This window comes from Macadamia integrifolia, unplaced genomic scaffold (genome assembly GCF_013358625.1).
Source record: "Macadamia integrifolia cultivar HAES 741 unplaced genomic scaffold, SCU_Mint_v3 scaffold3098, whole genome shotgun sequence".
NCBI classification, from domain to species: domain Eukaryota; kingdom Viridiplantae; phylum Streptophyta; class Magnoliopsida; order Proteales; family Proteaceae; genus Macadamia; species Macadamia integrifolia.
Window position 1 is genome coordinate 9,748 of NW_024869203.1, and position 21,417 is coordinate 31,164.

Sequence of the window (21,417 nt, forward strand, 5' to 3'; positions counted from 1 at the left end):
AGAAACATAATCAATGGCCAAAAGTATGTATAAATTCCCAAAGGAATTAGGGAATGGTCCCATAAAATTGATGCCCCATACATCAAAGATCTCAACTACCAAAATAGGGTTGAGAGGCATCATGTTCCTCTTATTGATACAGCCAAAAGACTGGTAGGCGGGACAAGCCTTGTAAAAATCAAAAGCATCTCTAAAAAGAGTGGGCCAATAAAATCTGCATTGGAGAACCTTTGTGACAGTCTTCTTAGGTCCAAAGTGTCAACCATATGCATGATCAAGACAAAAAGAGAGAATGGAATGTTACTCATGATCAGGAACACATCGTCGGATAATCTGATCCGGACATATCTTAAACAAATAAGGATCATCCCAGAAAAAGTGCATAACTTGAGAATGAAACCTACACTTATCTTGGGTGGACCAGTGATCCGGAGTCACACCTGAAACTAAGAAGTTGATAATGTCAGTAAACCATAGTTCACTGGATATTGTAAATAATTGTTCATCTGAAAATTTCTCGTTGACTGGAGAATCGACAGTCAAGGAATTGAGAAGCCGAGATAAATGGTCTGCAACTAGGTTTTCAACTCCTTTTTTATCCCTAATTTCTAAATCAAACTCTTGCAAAAGTAAAACCCACCTAATGAGACGGGCTTTGGCATCCTTCTTTTGAACTAAGTATCTGAGAGCAGAATGATCAGTATACACCACCACATGTGAACCAACTAAGTAAGACCAAAACTTTTCTAATGCAAACACAACCGCAAAAAATTCTTTTTCAATGGTTGTATAATTGAGTTGTACATCATTTAAGGTCCTACTAGCATAGTAAATGACAGTGGGCAACTTATTAATCCTTTGACCCAAAATCGCTCCTATGGCAAAATCCAAAGCATCACATATCAGTTCAAAAGGTTCAGTCCAAATAGGTGGTTGAACAATGGGTGCATTGGTCAACTCCTTCTTAAGTTGTTTGAAGGATTCTAGGCACTCTTTAGAAAACTCAAAAGTTTGATCTTTGGCAAGTAATGAAGTGAGAGGTCGGGCTAATTGACTAAAGTTCTTAATAAATCTTCTGTAGAAGCCCGCATGCCTAGAAAAGACCTGACGTCCTTAACAGATTGAGGAGGTGGTAAATTATCAATTAAATCCACTTTGGCTCTGTCTACCTTAATTCCCTCCTTGGGATATTATATGACCTAAAACAATACCAGAGTTAACCATGAAATGACATTTCTTCCAATTCAAAACCAAATTCTTAGATATGCACCTTTTCAAAACTAGAGAAAGATGATGAAGACATTCAAAATAGGAATTTCCATGAATTGAAAAGTCATCCATAAATACTTCTAAGAATTTTTCGACCATGTCAGAAAAGATGTTCATCATGCATCGTTGGAACGTAGCAGGGGCATTGCAAAGCCCAAAAGGCATATACCTATAAGAAAATGTTCCAGATAGGCATGTAAAAGTGGTCTTATGTTGGTCCTCTAAAGCAATTGGGATCTGGTTATAGCCAGAATATCCATCAAGAAAATAATATTATTCATGTCCAGCTAATCTCTCTAACATCTGGTCAATGAATGGTAATAGAAAGTGATCCTTCCAGGTTGTCACATTAAGTTTCCTGCAGTCTATGCACACTCTCCACCCTGATTGGACACAGTTGGAATTAGTTCATTATTAGCATTAGGAACTACAATCACACCAGACTTGTTAGGCACTACGTGAACTGGGCTTACCTATTGGCTGTCAGAAATAGGATAAATTATTCCATAATCCAAGCACTTTAGGATCTCTTTCTTAATGGCTTCCATCATCACTGAGTTAGCTCTTCTTTGGGGTTCCGTGGATGGTTTGGAATCCTCCATAAGATGTATATGATATTGCACAATAGAAGGGTTTATACCCTTGATATCAGCCATGGTCCAACCTAGGGCTTTCTTATTATCTTTTAACACTTTAAGTAACTCCTCTTCCTAGGTAGAAGTCAAATTTGAAGAAATTATTACAAGAAGAGTCTGGTCAGTAATAAGAGTCTGGTCAGACCCTAGGAAAGCATACCTCAAATTAGATGGCTACTCCTTAAGATCTAGCTTAGGGGGCTCAACTAAGGAAGGTTTGGGAATGGAATTGGAAAGGGGTCCTAAGGGCTCCACAGGTGAGTGAAGACTCAAGACCTCAGAAAAGAAATTTTCACTATCATCATCTAACTCATCCATACACTCTTAGAATTCTGAATCAAAATCAATATCAAAGTTGGTAATTAAATCATCAGAAAAATCTAAAAAATCCTCAAGCATATTGATCTTTTCTTCTATATGTGGTTGCTTGCCTATCCTAAACATGTTAAACTCAACAATTTGGTTGCCAAAAGATAACTTTAGGAAACCATTCCCGGTAATTGATTAATGCATTACTCGTAGCCAAGAATGGTCTTCCTAAAATTATTGGGATCTCATCCTTGGTTGAGAAGGACTTGGTATCTAATACAATGAAATCAACAGGAAAAATAAATTCTCTCACCTTTAGTAAGACCTCAACCATCCCTTTAAGAATCTTAATAGACCTATCTACCAACTGAAGAGTAGTTCCAGTGGCTTTCAATTCTCCCAATCCTAGTTGCTTGTACATATGGTAAGGTAAAAGATTCACACTTGCGCCAAGGTCAAGTAAGGCATGCTTAATGTAGATGTTGCCTATAACACAAGCTATGGTAGGGCTCCCTGGATCCTTATACTTGACTACTATAGGCTGAGTAATTATGGAACTAATGTTACTTGCCAAGAACGCCTTTTTGGGCACACTAGTGATGTATTTGTGAGTACACAAATCTTTCAGTACCTTTACATAGGCGGGGATCTGGGATATGAAATCTAAAAGAGGGTTGTTCACTTCTACCTTTCTGAAGATTTCTAAAATTTTTTCCATGAAAGCAATCTTCTTTTTGTTTACCAAGCGATTAGGAAATGGGACAGGAGGAACATAAAGACTGTCAGGGATTTACCATTTTTTAGAAGAATTATTTTTGGTTTCCTCAACCAAATCATCTTTAGTTTTAGAAGAATCTTTAGGTTCATTAGATGAACCTAGAACAAGAGGCACACTTATATCCTCAACTGAAGGAGAGTTAATACGAGTAATAGATGGGGAAGATTTAGGAACGCTCTGTTGGTACTCTCTACCACACCTAAGGGCATAAACAATATTACATTTGTTAGAGGGCCCTTGTTGGGTCTGACCTTATACTATATTTAGTGATGCATTAGTTGGTGTTTGTGAACTAACAGGTTGATGATGCCTAGGGTTAGGCTCTGGTTGACGGGGTAAAGTTCCTTTCTCCCTCTCATACGTAATTGAGACAACTTTGGTGAATTCTCTCGTAAGATTTTGATGACTTGTCAAGAGGAGGGTCATATTTTTTTTCAAGTCACTTATTCTACTTGCCTCTCCAGTGTAGGTCAACCCATGGGATTGCTGATAAGATGATATAGGAGAGGGGCCCTAGGAAAACTAGTCTGAGGTCCTACATTTTACCTAGGAAAAATATTTTTAAAAAAATATTGTTGTGCAAAGGGAGGCCTTTGGGGTCCAGGTTGACCTTAATTATGAAAATTGGAAGACCCTGCTTGGTTGCCTTGATTCTAAAAGAAATTTGGATGATTTCTCCATCTTGGATTGTAAGTGTTACTATATGGATTATTCTGGTATAAGGTATTAACACTATCATTAGAAGTGCCCCCAGAGGTGTTGGGGCATTCTTTTATGACATGTCCAGGGGACTGGCACCAAGCACAAATTATAACCAAATTGACTAATGATGGCTCTCTAGGAACAATAGCCTCAATCCTCTTGATTAGGCTATCTAAATGGGCTTCCTTGGCTACTATATCATCCACAAAATATCTTTTTCCTCCTATGGTTCTTTCACTCTCTTGGGGTGATTCCCACTCACGGTTTTTGTCAGCTAAGTCAAGTAAGAATTCTCTTGCCTATACTTCATCTGTAAAGGATTTGAATCCCTCAGGGCACATAGACTCTATTATTTGTTTAGTTGGGTAATCAATACCCTCATAAATTATTTGACATAAATGTCATAAGTCTAGACCATGGTGAGGGCATTCTTGGTGTAAATCCTTGAATCTCTCCATAAGTTTGGAAAATGACTCACTAGACTTTTACCTAAATTGAAAGATATCACTTCTAAGCTTATTGGTTTTGTGAGTTGGGAAAAACTTCTTAAGGAAGATAACTGTGAACTGTTCCCATGAGGTTATGGAATTTATGGGTAACCCATACAACCACTTCTTAAGTTGGTATTTTAATGCAAAAGTGATAAACCTAAGCTTAACCGTATCATCAGAAAATTGTTGGATCTTAATTAGAACGCATACCTCTTCAAATTCCCTTAGAAATAGGTATGCATCCTCAGAGGTCAACCCATGGAAGTGGGGCAACATAGTGATGTATTGAGATTTGAGTTCAAAATTATTGCCCTGAGCTTGTGGTAGAACTATGCAGAAAGGTTGGGCTGTTATAGCAGGGTAAAACCTATCCTTCAGAAATTTAGGTGAAGGGTTTTGATGTTGATCTCTCATTTTGAAAGGTTTTAAAGAGAGCAAACGTATAGGGTCACTACTTATTGGATCTCTTCTTTCTAACCGATTCTTAGTATTACGTACCCACCTTACACTCATGCAACAAAAAACTACCCACAACTAGAGTAAGACAAGCACAAAAGAATGGATAGCAAAACTTTTTTTTTTATGATTTTTTTTATTTTTTTTATTTTGATTTTTTTTATTTTTTTTATTTTTTTTTATTTTGGGAGCTTACTGGTAGGGATCCGGGGTTGCTCAGGTCAATTCATGAGGTACTGCTACCGGGTGAAACCTATCTTTATCATACTATGAGGTATGGCGACCTCCACCGATACAATTATTATTGTAAGTTGTTCTTCTCAGGAATTCAATAAAAGAAAAGGAAAAACAAAACAAAGCACTCCGATTTACCAAAAGAAGTGTAAAATAACATGGAACTGTCTCCCCGGCAATGGTGTCAAGGTAGGTGATTGAGAATTTAAAATGTAACCGCAAGCGTATGGATCAGTGTTGCTATGGGTTGAATACAGGGAGAGCAACCACTTTATTTTTTTTCTTTTAATAATGCGAAAATGAACTGATTAATGGTTGTGATCTGATTCTAATTATTGTCCTAAACATATGTATCTAAAATAATGTCCTAACCATTCGTCATCTAAAAATTTAAAGATGCAAGCCACGTAATTAAAATTAAATAAATAAATAACTGAAAATAAACAACTCACGCAATTAAAAAAAAAAACAATAAAGGAAAAAAATGTTGAAATAAAAATAAAGTGAATGAAAGGGGATAAAGCTAGAGAGAGTCACAATTAGGTTTCTCTATTTAGTCCAAGGGATGTATCATAATATGAGCTTCCCCACTTGACCAAAGAGTCACTCTTACAAGGGTTACTCTACTTGACTTTAGGGAAAGGGGGATAATTAAAATAAAAGCAATAAATTGATGGTTCTATGGCTAAGAAGGGTAAAGACAACACATACACTAGCCATGAACCTTAAGGGAAAGGGATAGCAATAATGTAATGACTGAAATTAAAATCCTAAATTAAAAAATAAAGGGTAGTCAAAAGAGGGAATGAGAGGGGGGAGAGAAGACTACTGAAGGAGCCTACTTACTTGAACTCCAACCCTTGAACTGAAAACTTGATCGATTTGAGATACTACTAGTACTAAAAACCAGATCTAGATTAAACCAAATCTGAAATTTTTAGTACTGGAGAAATCAAATCTGAAGAAAAAATAAATTGAACTTGAAAGACATGCATCATAGTTTATTCTTGTCACCTAGAACTAAGCCTAGAACTAGAACTTGAAAATTACAACTTAAATTACTTATACAATAAAAATAAAAGACTGAATCAAAAACAAAAGTGCTTGCATTAATTGAATAAAAAGAACTTACAAAAGTGTTTAAAGCATAAACCTAGAACTAGAGCTAGAGAAAGAGAAAACTAGAGATAGAGATAGAGCAACTAAAAAAAAAACCCTAGAAGAAGAATGAAGTGTCCCCCCTCCTCTTAAATGAGTTGTATTTATAGGGAATTGGGAGGTAGGATAACAAATTTCTCTTTCCTAAAAGGGAGAAACCTACAATTGGTATTGAGATCTTTTGAGACCAAAAGTGCTAAGGTGGAGGAGAGATAAGAGAGAAATAAACTTGGAGAAATTTCCTATAATTTTTTTTTTTTGCTTCTTTTCTTTCTTTTTTTTTCTTTATTTATTTTTATCTTCTTCTTCTCTCTCCATGGGAGAGAGAAAGCCACGATTTTTCTTGCTTCTAATTTGATGTGAAAATCCCCTCCACGCCCTTAGTGTTTTAAGTGAGTGAAAAATAAGAAATCTTCAACAAAATTCTCCAAAAAAAAACAACCATGAGATTCAAACTTGAGACCTCCTGGTGAGCAAGGGAATTTTGCACACCATAGCTCACCAACTACACTAGATAGTTGTTGTTGGAGAGATATGACGCCCGATAATGCTTAAAGCCTTTAAAATACAAAACCTGCAAAAAGAGAGTAAAACCCAAGGTTATATAAAATGCATGTTTTATTACCCTGAATTTCACACATAAATGTGCTCATCAGTAGGATCCAGGAATCACTAGTTCTTATTACAACCTTTCAGCATTCTAGGCAGGTACAAGTTGATCACTATCACCGATGATGATGAGCATTGTATGGGAATAGCTGGGAGAAAAATTAACAAATCTTAAAAGGTCAAAACCAATCCTACATCAAGCTTTCAATTATCAATTTGGAATCATATTTCAAATTCAATCTTCATACGTTGTTTATTGTTCAACGAGAGATGCATAATGGATTTGAGCACTGGAGAGGTTGATAAAAGTTCTTCATTGCATCAGTCACATCTCCAAAAGAGATTTTAGCACATCATTTTACCAATTGATCACTCCAACCTCCAAAGAATGAGATTGTTACTTCATCTTATTTACTAATTTATCATTCCAGTCAATTACAACTCATTTAGAAGAGGCCAACATGTAGCTTGCTAATTGAAAGTCCAGAAAGTTGCACCAGCATGTAATGTGCATATGGGCCGGTGAAGGCACTGCTAGACATTTTGATATTCAATATTGCTCAATTTGAAATTTAAGAACCATTAAGACATTCTCACTTCTAAATAGACACTAAAGATATTAATATTTATCATGTACTACATATGAGATCTTTCCCAAACCTCATTTTGTAATGACAGAATTGTTGATAATTGCTTCATTTTCAACAATCGATACAAGCAGCACCTAATGGTACTAGACATCACAGAACTTACTATTAAGAAAGGCCAAGATAATTTACCTTTGTATTACCATTTATAACAGAACTTGACCTACATCATACCAAACATTCTGAATGGCAGCTACACCCAATTTACCTCCCTATCCTGTAAAATCAAACTAGTGAACTAAATTATCTGGTGAAGATAGGAATCCTCACTAAAATGAAAAGGAGAAGATTACTTCTCTGGTTCTCTAGCAAAAAAATTGTCATAGATTCAGTTGAAAATGTCCTACAATTATGTCTTCAGAAGAATCTAGAGAACATTTGATATATTTTATTGATTGGTTTCACACTCTTCTGCCAAATTCATCAAACTGCAACTCATTTGAGTCATTTAAACTGGGAAACTTACAAGTTTCTCATGCAAAAAACCTATGAACTTCAACCAACATAGAGCATGCTAAAGTTGATAGACCCAAATAATAGATTGAACTGGCCAAGTTGAGTATCACTCAATATATACATAGGCAAAGGCTGAATTTAGAATTGTTGTCAAGGCTTTTTCACACTGAGAACCAATCATATCAACCATCCCCTTCTACCTCACATTATTTTCTATGCAATGAACATACAGAACTTTGATAAAGTCTTCCCAATTCAGACATGTTGACCTCTGACATAAAATTGTAGTAGCCATCACCAAACTTGTTGATTCTCACACCATTTGATTTCCTTTAATGAATTTAGGTAGAATATTTGGGCCAGAATGGCTAGAGCAATAAGGAACAAAGCAAAAGTATGCTCAGGAACTTCGAAGTATATTAACGGCTACAAGAGAACCAGCAAAGTGCCTGGGATCCCATTTGTAAAAAATTATGGAAAGATTTCAGCCAAAAAAAAAAAAGACACACACACACACACATTGCAATAGAGGACTTGAGTTCATCTATTCAACAACAACAACAAAGCCTTATCCCAACTTAATGTGGTCGGCTACATGGATCCAACCAAAAATATGGAAAAAAAAAAGTAAAAGTGAAAGGAAACAGATGACACAAACAGTAACGAAGTAGACCACAGTTAGATGGGTCTACTACCTGGATCTTGGCCGTCCAATCCACTCTATTCGAGGTCGTACTTGGGACAAGGCCTAATTTGTATATGTTTTTTCTCACTACTTCTCCTATGGTCATTTTTGGCCTACCGTTAGCTCTTTTAGATCCTTCTATCTGGATTTGATCACTTCTTCTTACTGGTGCATCCGATGGCCTCCGTACTTGAGTTCACCTGTACAGATTAGAAATCTTCAAAAGTCACTAGCTAGCTTTAAATTCGAAAGATAGATGTGGAATTCAATCTATCAAAATAAGAATTAATATCATTTAGATAACAAAGTTTACATATCCATCTGTAAGGTCAAAAGAATGATCAGCCCAACATTATATTCATGTATGCACAGTGAATGTGTGGTGGGATAGGATCACCATTCAATAGTTGACCATGAAAGGCACTAGTTGTATGTCCTTTTTGTACAATTTAGATTAAATATGTAGCATTTCAAATGTTATCAATCTGAAAATCAAGATGAAGAAAAAGATGTACAACTTTGAGAACATAAATACAATAAGCAAAAGATAGAACAAATCTTATACCATATGCTATGTTCACACAACTGGGAATTGGCTTTAATGGAGGGACTCTGCTTTTATGACAGGTTGTAAGTTCAATGTACTACCTATGATTAAATGTCTATAATAACTCACCTTGGATGTCATCTTAAAGGCAGTCTAGTCAAAAGTAGAACTTTTAAGCCAGTGACAGATTCCAAGGGCTCGTTGAATTGATCCCACGAGAACACATGGACCCCAAACTGTTCTATAAAATAATCGGAAGGGTGATCCTTTTATTTGGCTGGAAAAATTAAGATGCTCGTTCTTGTAATGAGAGCTTAGTTTATTCTTATGCGTTAAATATCTTGTGGTGTATCTCAACCCCCTTAAACTCACAAAAACAACTACCTGGATCAGCTAAAGGTGTTGGATTCAATGATAGATATCTACCCCATCCACACTCCCTCTTTGTTGTTCCTTTTCTGTTTTCTATAATTTATCTGAAGTAAGAAAATATAAAAAAAAAACTAAAAAAAAAAATATTTAAACAAATTACCATCTCAATTGGAAGATTTTGATATTACTTGTCCAAAACTTGTATTATTTTTTGCGGTCAAAAGGGGGTACAGAAATCTTAGAAAAGAAGCTGATGGCGATGATGAGAATTTTCCTTTAAACTTTCTTCATGACTACAAAGAGTCAGGGTCATAATCTTCATCTTATAAATCGAGGTCCATAGTAAATGGTATAGCTGAATCAAACTGATTCTAGAGTTGTAAGCAGAAAACTGGTAATTTAATATACTAATATGGTGAATAGTACTATTAGAAGTGTTGTGTGAGAAGACCGCGACTCCCCTTGGGGTTTCCTATTCTAACTCTAGTTTGTTAGTATATTAGAATTAGAAGTTAGCTTTGATCCCTATTTTGTTATTTCCTATTGCTACTAGGAGTAGTTCTCCAATTAACAAGATGCAGATGAATTTTACAAAATCTGATCCAAAAAAAAAAGACCTGCTATAGTATACTTTTCCAAGCTCTCTAAGATTGAATCCCATGCAGGGCAAGAAGACACTGCATCTTCATTGGATGTGGTGGTGTGGTGCTTTATGGTTTTAACCGAAAGCATAGGCCTTATCAAAATGAAGAGCCTCTTTCTTCACTTTGCCTTTGAAGAATGAAAATGGTTTACAGTTATGTTTACATATGCCTAGCATCTGGTACAAATCCATACTCATGTAGATGCCCATACAATGCATCCAATTCCTCATAAATATAATCACATTCAGTATGGGTTCGATCTACTATAACAAACACATGCACACCACTCTTCAGCTCAACCCAGCTGCATCCTTGTGTCATCCTAATATTTTTTTTTCTCTCATTGTGTGCCTGATGTCTAATACCTCCTCATACCGGCCTATGGTTCCATAGATGTTGGACATCAACACATAGCTCCCACAATGCTCTGGCTCCAGCTCTAACAATCACTACAACTCAAACTCAGCCAGTTTTGTGATGCCATGGAACCGACATGAAGCTAGGAATGCCCTTCAAACTACTGGGTTGGATCAATTGGCATCTCTAGAGCCAACTTGTAAGTTTCATTAAGCCACTAGCTCGACCCAGCATGTCAGCCACACAGGCATAGTGCTCAACTGTGGGAATCATGCCATGATCCTCCTCCATGTGAGCAAGGATATTACATCCTCGGTCTACTAGGCCTATGTGACTGCATGCAGATAGGACACCAATGAAGGTGACTTCATCTGGCCTTGCACTGGACTCACTCATATGTAGGAACACATTTAAGGCTTCATCACCCAACCCATGCAGTCCATAACCCATAATAATAATGTTCTATGACACGACATCCCTCTTCCCCATCTTGTCAAGAACATGCAAGCATCCCTCAAGCTCCCACATTTCATATACATGTCCCGGACTACATTGTCCACGTACACGTCAACAATATCCTCGTCATAGTCATCTTTCCTCAACCCATTAACAATCATGTACCTATGAATCTCCCGATCATGCATCAAAGTAGCCAAATTAGAGCACGCAGGAAGGACAACAGCAATTGTGACAGTTTCTGACCGAACCCCAGCCCTTTGCATCCTCTCAAAAAGCCTGAGGGTCTTATCATGATCACCAAACTGCTCATGAACTGAAATGGTTGAGTTCCATGAGAAAACATCCTTCTCTAGCATCATCTCAAAAACTATAAGTGCTTTTCAAATGCACTTGCATTTTCCATACATGTCAATCAATGAGGTAGCCACTACAATCTCTGATTCATAGCCAATTTTCACTGCATATCCATGAACAGCTCTTCAATTTTTAAGATCACCAATCATGGCAAAGACTGATAAGATCCCAGTGAGTGTGAATTTACTGTGGACAACCTCTTCTTTCCCCATTTGTAAATAGGCTTAAATTTTGATTTATGTTTCTAAAAATGAGTAAAACAGAACAACTTTATCAAACACTTTTTATGTTGTTACTCTGTTTCTAGGAATAAGAAATGCAGAAATGGAACGTTATCAAATGGTGACTTAGCTTTACCCCAAATAAATGGTCTACAACTTTCCTCACTCGTGGCACATGATGGCAAAAAAAGGTTTTTCATGCTTTGAGAATTCATTCTATAAGATATTCAAAATTTAATTCTAAGACGAAGACCTGGGAAAACGCCACATATTGAAACTAGAGGTTTAAATGTTGTGAACTCAAGTTCCAAACTAGCTAGTACTTTGAGAACCAGTGGAATGACCACTGATGATGCTGGATCAAACAATAGGTCATACTCCCCTTAAGATCCCCACAAGTCTCAGGGCAAACAATTGGACAAAACCAAGGTCCATGCAATCAATACTTGCACAAGGTAGGACAGGCCCTTGATTATGTAAAAGTAGCTACTCTTTATTTGGTTCTTTTTTCCTTCCATTTTCAACTTTATAAAAAGGAGAAGAAGAACCTTATGGTCACAAGTCAGAATATCTGTTTTCTCTGACCCTGCAACTCAGGCCCAGGCCAAAGGTTGAGAAGAGATGATAAATCTATGTTAAATAAATAGTGGCTCTAGATGTTTAAGATTATGGGTGAAAGACTATGGCTGCACTTGTTATGATTTCTTGGAATGCATATCGAATAGCAAACACAGTATTAATGTCAAGATTTGATTTCCCAACAGGCTATATACAAGATGACAGCATTACTATATCAACTGATCCTCCTTCTAACATTTCATAATAACTAATGAGAAGATGTTCGAATTTGATACATCTGGGTATCCCGATGTGCTTTTCCATTTCATGTTTGGTTACAACATTCTGGTCACATAAAAGAGTTCAAGAGTAGGTCAACTAAATGGTGCTCTCATTGCAACATTAACATTAGATAATTATGGACTTTGACAATGCATTTATTCTGCACATAAATTTTCTGAGTAACGGATAAATTAATCAATCAAGTTGTGCTCCAGCTCTCCACAGATGAACTCATTTATTTGTGTCTAATGCCCCCAATTACTATCTATGTTGCCGCTACAAGAGTTTGTAAGTCAAAGCTACAACAAGTGTTACTGCAATGGTTATATTGGATATACTTCTAAGAATAATGCTTGCTTAAACTGGAGATAAATACTATTGTTACTCACTCTATCCGTGCAGCTTGAAGTCAACATATAGATATTCTACGGAACAAAAGTTCTTTTTTATTTTTTTTGACAGGTAGGAAGGGGAAGTAGATAATAGCCAGGAGACTAGAACATGAGACCTCCTAGTGAGCATGGACTTTTTGCGTGCCATTGCTCACTAACTACGCTAGGCAGTTATTGTTAAGAGCCTAATTATGTTGTGCTTGCTTCAATATGCTGCTTGTAGAAGCTGCACCAAAAACTCTTGGTAGGAATTCTTGATAGTTGAAAATAAATTCCTCCACACTTCTTCATGAGGTAAATGACTGCAGTTGTTGATTACTTCCAAGGTAGGATCCAGGAATCACTAGTTCTTGTTACAACTTTTCAGCATTCCAGGCAGGTACAAGTTGATCACTATCACCGATGATGATGAGCATTGTATGGGAATAGCTGGGAGAAAAATTAACAAATCTTAAAAGGTCAGAGCCAATCCTACATCAAGCTTCCAATTGTCAATTTGGAATCATATTTCAAATTCAATCATTCCATACGCAATTTATTGTTTAACGAGAGATGCATAATGGATTGGAGCACTGGAGAGGTTGATAAAAGTTCTTCATTGCATCAGTCACATCTCCAAAAGAGATTTTAGCACATCATTTTACCAATTGATCACTCCAGCCTCCAAAGAATGAGACTGTTACTTCATCTTATTTACTAATTTATCATTCCAGTCAATTACAACTCATTTAGAAGAGGCCAACATTTGCTAATTGAAAGTCCAGAAAGTTGCACCAGCATGCAATGTGTATATGGGCAGGTGAAGGCACTGCTAGACATTTTGATATTCAATATTGCTCAATTTGTAATTTAAGAACCATTAAGACATTCTCACTTCTAAATAGACACTAAAGGTATTAATATTTATCATGTACTACATATGAGATATTTTCCAATCCTCGTTTTGTAATGGCTGAATTGTTGATAATTGCATCATTTTCAACTATCGATACAAGCAGCACCTAATGGTACTAGACATCACAGAACTTACTGTTAAGAAAGGCCAAGATAATTTACCTTTGTATTACCATTTATAACAGAACTTGCCCTGCATTATACCATACATTCTGAATGGCAGCTACACCTAATTACCTCCCTATCCTGCAAAATCAAACTAGTGAACTAAATTATCTGGTGAAGATAGGATTCCTCACTAGAAAGAAATGAAGGAGAAGATTACTTCTTTGGTTCTCTACAAGATAAATTGTCACAGATTCAGTTGCGAATGCCTTACAATTATGTCTTCAGAAGAAGTCAGAGAACATTTGATATATTTTATTGACTGGTTTCACACTCTTCTGCTAAATTCATCAAACTGCAACTCATTTGAGTCATTTAAACTGGGAGACTACATCAGGTTCTCATGCAAAAAAACCTATGAACTTCAACCAATATAGAGCATGCTAAAGTTGATAAACCCAAATAATAGATTGAACTGGCCAAGTTGAGTACCACTCAACAAATACAAAGGCAAAGGCTGAATTTGGAATTGTTGTCAAGGCTTTTTCACACTGAGAACTAATCATATCAACCATCCCCTTCTGCACCACATTATTTTCTATGCAATAAACATACAGAACTTTGATAAAGTCTTTCCCATTCAAATATGTTGACCTCTGACATAAAATTGTAGTAGCCATCACCAAACTTGTTGATTCTCACATCATTTGATTTCCTTTAATGAATTTAGGTAGAATATTTGGGCCAAAATGACTGGAGCAACAATGATGAAAGCTGAAGCATTCTCAAGAGCTTCGAAGTTTATTAACTGCTACAATAGAACCAGCTGAGTGCCTGGGATCCCATTTGTAAAAAACTGTGGAAAGATTTCAGAAAAAAAAAAAAAAAAATGCAAGAGACGACTTGAGTTCATAAGTAAAACAACAACAATAAAGCCTTATTCCAACTTAATGGGGTCGATTACATGGATCCAAATAAAGATATGGAAAAAGAAAAGTAAAAGCGAAAGGAAACAGATGACAAAAATAGTAACGAAGTAGACCACAGTTCGATGGGTCTGCTACCTATATCCTGGCCCTCTAATCTACTCTATTCGAGGCCATAATTGGGACAAGGCCTAATCTGTGCATGTCTTTCCTCACTACTTCTCATATGCCTTTCTTCACTACTTCTCCTATGGTCATTTTTTGCCTACCACTAGCTCTTTTAGATCATTCTATCTAGATTAGATCACTCCTTCTTACTGGTGTATCCGATGGCCTCCGTACTTGAGTTCATCAGTACAGATTATAAATTTTCAAAATTTACTAGCTAGCTTTAAATTCAATAGATAGATGTGAAATTCATAATAACACCCAATCTATCAGAAAAAATGCAATGTATCACACCAGGAATCATTATCATTTAGATAACAAAGTTTGCTATCCATATATAAGGCCATAAGAATGATCAGCCTGACATTATATCCATGTATGCATAGTGAATGTGTGGTGGGATATGATTACCATTCAAGGTCAACCTTGAAAAATGCACTAATTGTATATCCTTTTTTACAATTTAGAGTAAATAATAGCATTTCAAATGTTATCAATCTGAAAATCAAGATGAAGAAAAGATTTAAAACTTTGAGAACGTAAACACAATATGCAGAAGATAGAACAAATCTTATACCATATGCTATGTTCACACAGTTGGGAATTGGCTTCAGTGGAGGGACTCTGCTTTAATGACAGGTTATTAGTTTAATGTACTACCCATGATTAAATTTCCATAATAACTCACCATGGATGCCATCTTAAAGGCAGTCCGATCAAAAGTAGAACTTTTGAACCAGTGACAAATCCAAGGGCTTGCTGACTCGATCCCACTAGAACACAGGGACTCCAAACTGTTCTAGAAAATAATGGAAAGAGCGATCCTTTTATTTGGTTGGGAAAATTAAAATGCCCGTTTCTATAATGAGACCTCAGTTTATTCTTATGCCTTAAATATCTTGTGGTGTATCTCAACCCCCTTAAACTCACAAAAACAACTACCTAGATCAGCTAAAGGTGTTGGATTCAATAATAGATATCTACCCAGTCCACACTCCCTCTTTGTTGTTCTTTTTTTTTTTTCTACAATTTATCTGAAGTAAGAAAATATCAAAACATAAATTAATAAATAAATAAGATTTAAACAAAATACCATCTCAATTAGAAGATTCTGATATTAATTATCCAAAACTTTTGTTATTTTTTACAGTTAAAATGGGGTACAAAAATCTTAGAAAAGAAGCTGATGGCGATGATGAGAAATTTCTTTTAAACTTTCGACGTGAGTACAAAGAATCACCATCATAATCCTCATCTTATAATCGAGGTCCATAGTAAATGGTATAACTGAATCAGACTGATTCTAGAGTCGGCAGGGCAAGAAGACACTGCATCTTCATTGGATGTGGTGATGTTGCTTTATGGTTTTAACACAAAGCATAGGCCTTATCAGAATGAAGAGCCCCTTTCTTCCCTTGGCCTTTAAAGAATGAAAATGATTTACAATTACGTTTACATATGCCTAGCATCTGGTACATATCCATACTCACGTAGATGCCCATACAATCCATCCAATTCCTCATAAATACAATCACATTCAGTATGGGTTCAATCTGCTGTAACAAACATATGCACACCACTCTTCAGCTCAACCCAACTGCATCCTGGTGTCTTCCTAATATTTTTTTCACTCATTGTGTGCCTGATGTTTGATACTTCCTCATATCGGCCTACAGGTCCATAGATGTTGGACATCAACACATAGCTCCCACAATGCTCTGGCTCCAGCTCTAACAATCGCTGCAATGCAAACTCAGCAAATTTTGTGTTGCCATGGAACCGACATGAAGCTAGGAATGCCCTCCAAACTACTGGGTAGGTTCAATTGGCATCTCCAAAGCCAACTCGTAAGCTTCATCAAGCCGCCCAGCTTGACCCAGCATATCAACCACATAGGCATAGTACTCAATAGTGGGAACCACACCACGATCCTCCTCCATGTGAGCAAGGATATTGGGTCCTCAGTCTACTAGGCCTACGTGATTGCAAGCAGATAGGACACTAATGAAGGTGACTTCATCTAGCCTTGCATTGGACTCATTTATACGCAGGAACACATTTAAGGCTTCATCACTCAACCCATGCAGTCCATAACCCATGATGATAATGTTCCATGACGTGACATCCCTCTTTCTCGTCTTGTCAAAAAACAAGCATGCATCCCTCAGGCTCCCACATTTCACATACATGTCCAGGACCACATTGTCCACGTACATGTCAGAAATGTCCCTGCCATAGTCATCTTTCCTCAACCCATTAACAATCATGTACCCATGAATCTCCCAGCCATGCATCAATGCAACCAAATTAGAGCATGCAGGAGGACAGCAGCAATTGTGACAGTATCTAACAAAACCCCAGCTTTTTGCATACTCTCAAAAAGCCTGAGGGTCTTATCATGATCACCACACTGCTCATGAACCGAAATAATTAAGTTCCATGAGAAAACATCCCTTTCTAGCATCATCTCAAAAACTATAATTGCTTATGAAATACACTTGCATTTTCCATACATGTCAATCAATGAGTTAATCACTACAATCTCTTATTGACAACCAATTTTCACTGCATATCCATGAACAACTCTCCCACCGTTAAGATCACCAATCATGGCAAAGACCGATAAGATCCCAGTGAGTGTGAAGTTACTGTGGACAACCCCTTCTTTCCCCATTCTCTCAAAAACTTGCAAAGCCAATTTAACCTCCCCTATTTGAGCATACCCAATTATCATCGCATTCCACAAAACAATATCTCTGTCAAACAATTCTTCGAACAGTTTCTATGCTTCTTGAACAAAGTTAAATTTTAGACAGAAATTTATCAGTGCACTGAAAACAAAGTCAATACATTCCAGACCAATTTTAAATAGCCCAGAATGAATCTTCTTTACTTCAAGAACCTCCGAGAGTTCAGAACAAGCCTTGATGAGATAAGGAAACGTGTACTTGTTAGGGGCTACACCTTCCAGCTTCATTCTCTAGTAAAATTCAAATGCACCACGAGACAGACCATTAGTGATCAACCCAGTAATGATGGCGTTCCAAGCAAAGATATTTCGATCATGGGCTCTATTAAAGATGGAAAGGGCATCACCCAGTTGATTGCATTTGGAGTACATATTGATCAAGCTAGTGATGGAGAAGGGGAAGCACAGCAAACCGGTGACAACCAAACATGAATGGATTTCTTTTCCTTTTGTGAGGATCTTGTTGAAGGCATAGTATTAGAGGTGGGTAATGCAGCGGCTTAGATTTGTGGGATATTCCTTTGTTGCTTCAATGGTGGTTGCAGGGGAGGAAAAGTTGGGTAGGCGAGGAGCCTTCTTAAATAGCCTGTTCTAAAGGAGTATGAATATCATAATTACTATAATTTTTTATAATACTAATTGAGGTTCCTAGAAGCTAGTAGGATTGCACCAAACTGATTCCAGAGATTTTTAGGAATTGAAGGTCAATATGGCCGGAAAGTAATGGACAAGGAAGAGAGACAAAGAAGTTCACGCTTCACAGTGGGCATAGAATTTTGTGTAATTCAGGCCCCAATACTCGGTTCTCTTTCTGTAAAAGAAGCTATGTACGTTAAGCATATTTTGAGAGGAAGGAATGAAGGAGACGTTGTACGGCTTAACTTTGAATCTGCGGTGTGGGCAGCAGGGTAGATGCAATGGGAAGTGAAATTTTCTCTGCAAATATACCATTATACCTCCATACTAGGGTTCCAAATTAGGTACTCGTATGAGAACCTGATCTTGGATTCTTGTAAGCTTCAAAAGTGAACATGTGTAATACATTTATTCTCTCTCATAAATTTTTAGATGACTACCTTTTTTCTTATGTTCTCTCTCTTCCTATTTTCTCTCTCCATTATCTCTTCCACTCAAGGAACCACACTCTCTCCTCATGGTTTATGAATTTTTTTTTTTATTTCTTTTCATTTTAATTATAATTTAATATTTTTTTAGTCCTACAAACTAGCTTTAGATATTGATCTCAAGCATCTCAATAGATACTAATGGGATATCAATAAAAACTAAAAAATAATAAAAGATTCATAATAAAGTTTTGTTCATTCATAGAGGACGGTTCACCCACCGTTCACCCACCATTCGAGGGTTCACAAGTCCCTACAAGGTTTTAGTATAAATCCAAAATATTATATGTAAGCATGATGGCGATTTAGAGATATGGTACATTGATAACATGTGGAGTGGATTGGATTGAATCTGGTTAATATCGTATTAGATCAATATTGGTGTTGTATCGAATAGCATTGGATAATTGGAAGAGAAAGAGAGATAGTTTTGTATTATTATTGTTTGAATCGGTTAATTAAACTAAAAAAATAATAATAGAAAAAGTTATATAAAATAGTATTTAAGTTAAAAGAGAGATAAGATGGTATAGCATTTAAATATGAAGAGAGATAAAGGGAGGCAACAAAACTCTAGATAATCTAGGTAATAGTTTTTAGTGGAATACACGTGTCCACTTTTTAAGCGTACAAGAATCCAAGATCAGGTTCTCGTACGAGGACCTGATCTGGCCTCGTCAAAACCTAGCCCGAACTGATAAAACCGATCGAAACCAACCAATAAAAACCCGAACCAAACCAAACCGATCCTTATTGGATTGGTTTTGGACTGAAGTATGTTGGGACCCGCTGAAAACCGGTCCAAACCGAAATCAAACCAAATGAAACCGATAAAAAAATAAATGATTATGTGATTATAAATTGGTGAATTGACCATCCATTTTTTATAATATGAGTGAGAAAAATTTTTATTGCAAGGGGAATTGTTACAAATCATTAAATATTAGGTTATGAATAGAGAAATTGGTTTGTAAATTGTGATAATGCTTCCATTGATTTCTTTGTTCAATATAGAAGACTAATTGGATAGTTAAATGAATGACTGGATAATAGGGTTCATTTTGTGATTTAATATTAGTTATCTTCTTAGTAATTTGTCATCCATTGATTTCAATATTAGTCATCTTTCCCTTACAATGATTAAACCATGATTTAATCATAAATTTAAAGTATTTTTTTTTGTCAAATCTTGCCACTATAAGTTATGAACTTAAGATTCATTATGGTTTAAGCCCAATAATAAACCGATCTAAACCAGTATTAACCCGATAATGAAAAACCAAAATAAACCGAAACTGAAACCGATCGAAAACCGAAGTTCCTTAACGGATTGGTTTTGGTCTCCCTCATTCCTAGACCGAAATCGATTCATCCCAACCAAAACCGAACCGAACCATCCAATTGACACCCCTACCATACACTATTTGTAAAATGAGAGGGCCTTTTTGGTATTTCAATAGAGGCACTCGTTGTCTTATGAGAGACTGGGTGTCAATTTCAAACCAAAACTGAATACCAAATGTGAAACCGAGTCGAATTAACCGGACCTAACCGAATCGAATTAATTCGGTTCAAATTCGGTTTGAGTATGTGAGTATGGACCTTGGTTCGGTTCAGCTCGATTTTGATTTACAATGTAATAACCATCGGTCAAACCGAAATCGAACCGAATTGCAACCGAAACCAAACAAATGAAAAAAATCTTAGTATTGTTAAGAGAGACCTTTTAGGTGATAAGTGTATTTTACAATTTATTATCACATATTTACATGCTAAGACAATTTTTGAGTTAGCAATGATCATAAGGCCCATAACTTGAGCCCATTATGGCCTTTGGTCCATCACAGTCATGTTCCAAAAGTGGAACCGTTTTCATAATCGAATTAAAACTGACATACAAAACTGAATTAAAACTACATATCATAACCGAATTGAAACCGAAACCGAATCGAGCTGAATTGAATCGGTTTGAGTATCTAAATACAAAACTGAGTTGGTTTTTGGTTCGATTCTTGTCCACCTTATCACCATTTGAAACTGAATAGAAACCGAATTGAATAACTAGAACCGAACCGATTGACACCCTTATGGACATGGCCGTGCACAAAACCTTTGCCCAAAATTAAATAAGAACCATATCGGTTGCCTGTGCATTCATTGGCTTGTGCATTTGAGTTAAACTGATAGAGTGCTTTGGCACTACAAAAATAAATGGGAAACATGGCTCCTACATGAGCACATGGGCCACAAGGAGTACTAGTAGAAACATCCATAGGGGGTGGGATTTCCACCTTTCATGAAGGATGGGGTGATCCCCCCCTCCCCCCCCCAAAAAAAAAAAAACCTATGTGCCGGTTTAGGGCCACATTGCCTTTTTTTTTTCCCTAGATTAAAATTAGGAGAAAAGTATTTTGATCCATCGATAATGTAAAGAAATTCATGGTCTCGAGTTCCAAATAGCGGAAATAGAATATTTCTCCTCTTATTTGAAGAAATCAATAATAATCCTTGTTTTTGTTTTCCCTTCCTCTATCTGAAATTTAGCGTTATTTAGTTATTTTCTATATTTTTATGATAAAAAATAATCACAAATTTAGGTGCTATACTTATGGTATTTCAAGAAATGTGTTGGCACTGAAAGTCAGAAGGATATTGCAAGGTCTACAACAGACAATGGTTAAAGCGACCAGTTTTTATGTGTCTCTCTCTTTGAGAAACATATCTATTGGGCTCCTTTAGACAGATATTTCCAAGTGGCATATCTCCTATAAAAAGAAGACATTAGACATTCATTCTAATTGTTCTATTACCTCTATACTCTTTGCTTTCTCTCTCT

The 21,417-nt window shown here is 36.4% G+C and overlaps 1 non-coding gene and 2 pseudogenes across 1 annotated transcript; 1 reads left to right on the forward strand and 2 right to left on the reverse strand.

Annotated features, from left to right (window-relative positions):
• The first annotated feature begins 4,104 nt into the window (after nucleotides 1–4,104).
• On the forward strand, nucleotides 4,105–4,211 carry LOC122067741. The gene has a single exon (XR_006136859.1). It is a non-coding gene; the product is annotated as a small nucleolar RNA R71 (small nucleolar RNA).
• Nucleotides 4,212–10,151: 5,940 nt separating this feature from the next.
• On the reverse strand, nucleotides 10,152–11,374 carry LOC122067740 (annotated as a pseudogene).
• A 4,686-nt stretch (nucleotides 11,375–16,060) lies between these two features.
• LOC122067739 lies at nucleotides 16,061–17,916 on the reverse strand (annotated as a pseudogene).
• Between the last annotated feature and the right edge of the window lie 3,501 nt (nucleotides 17,917–21,417).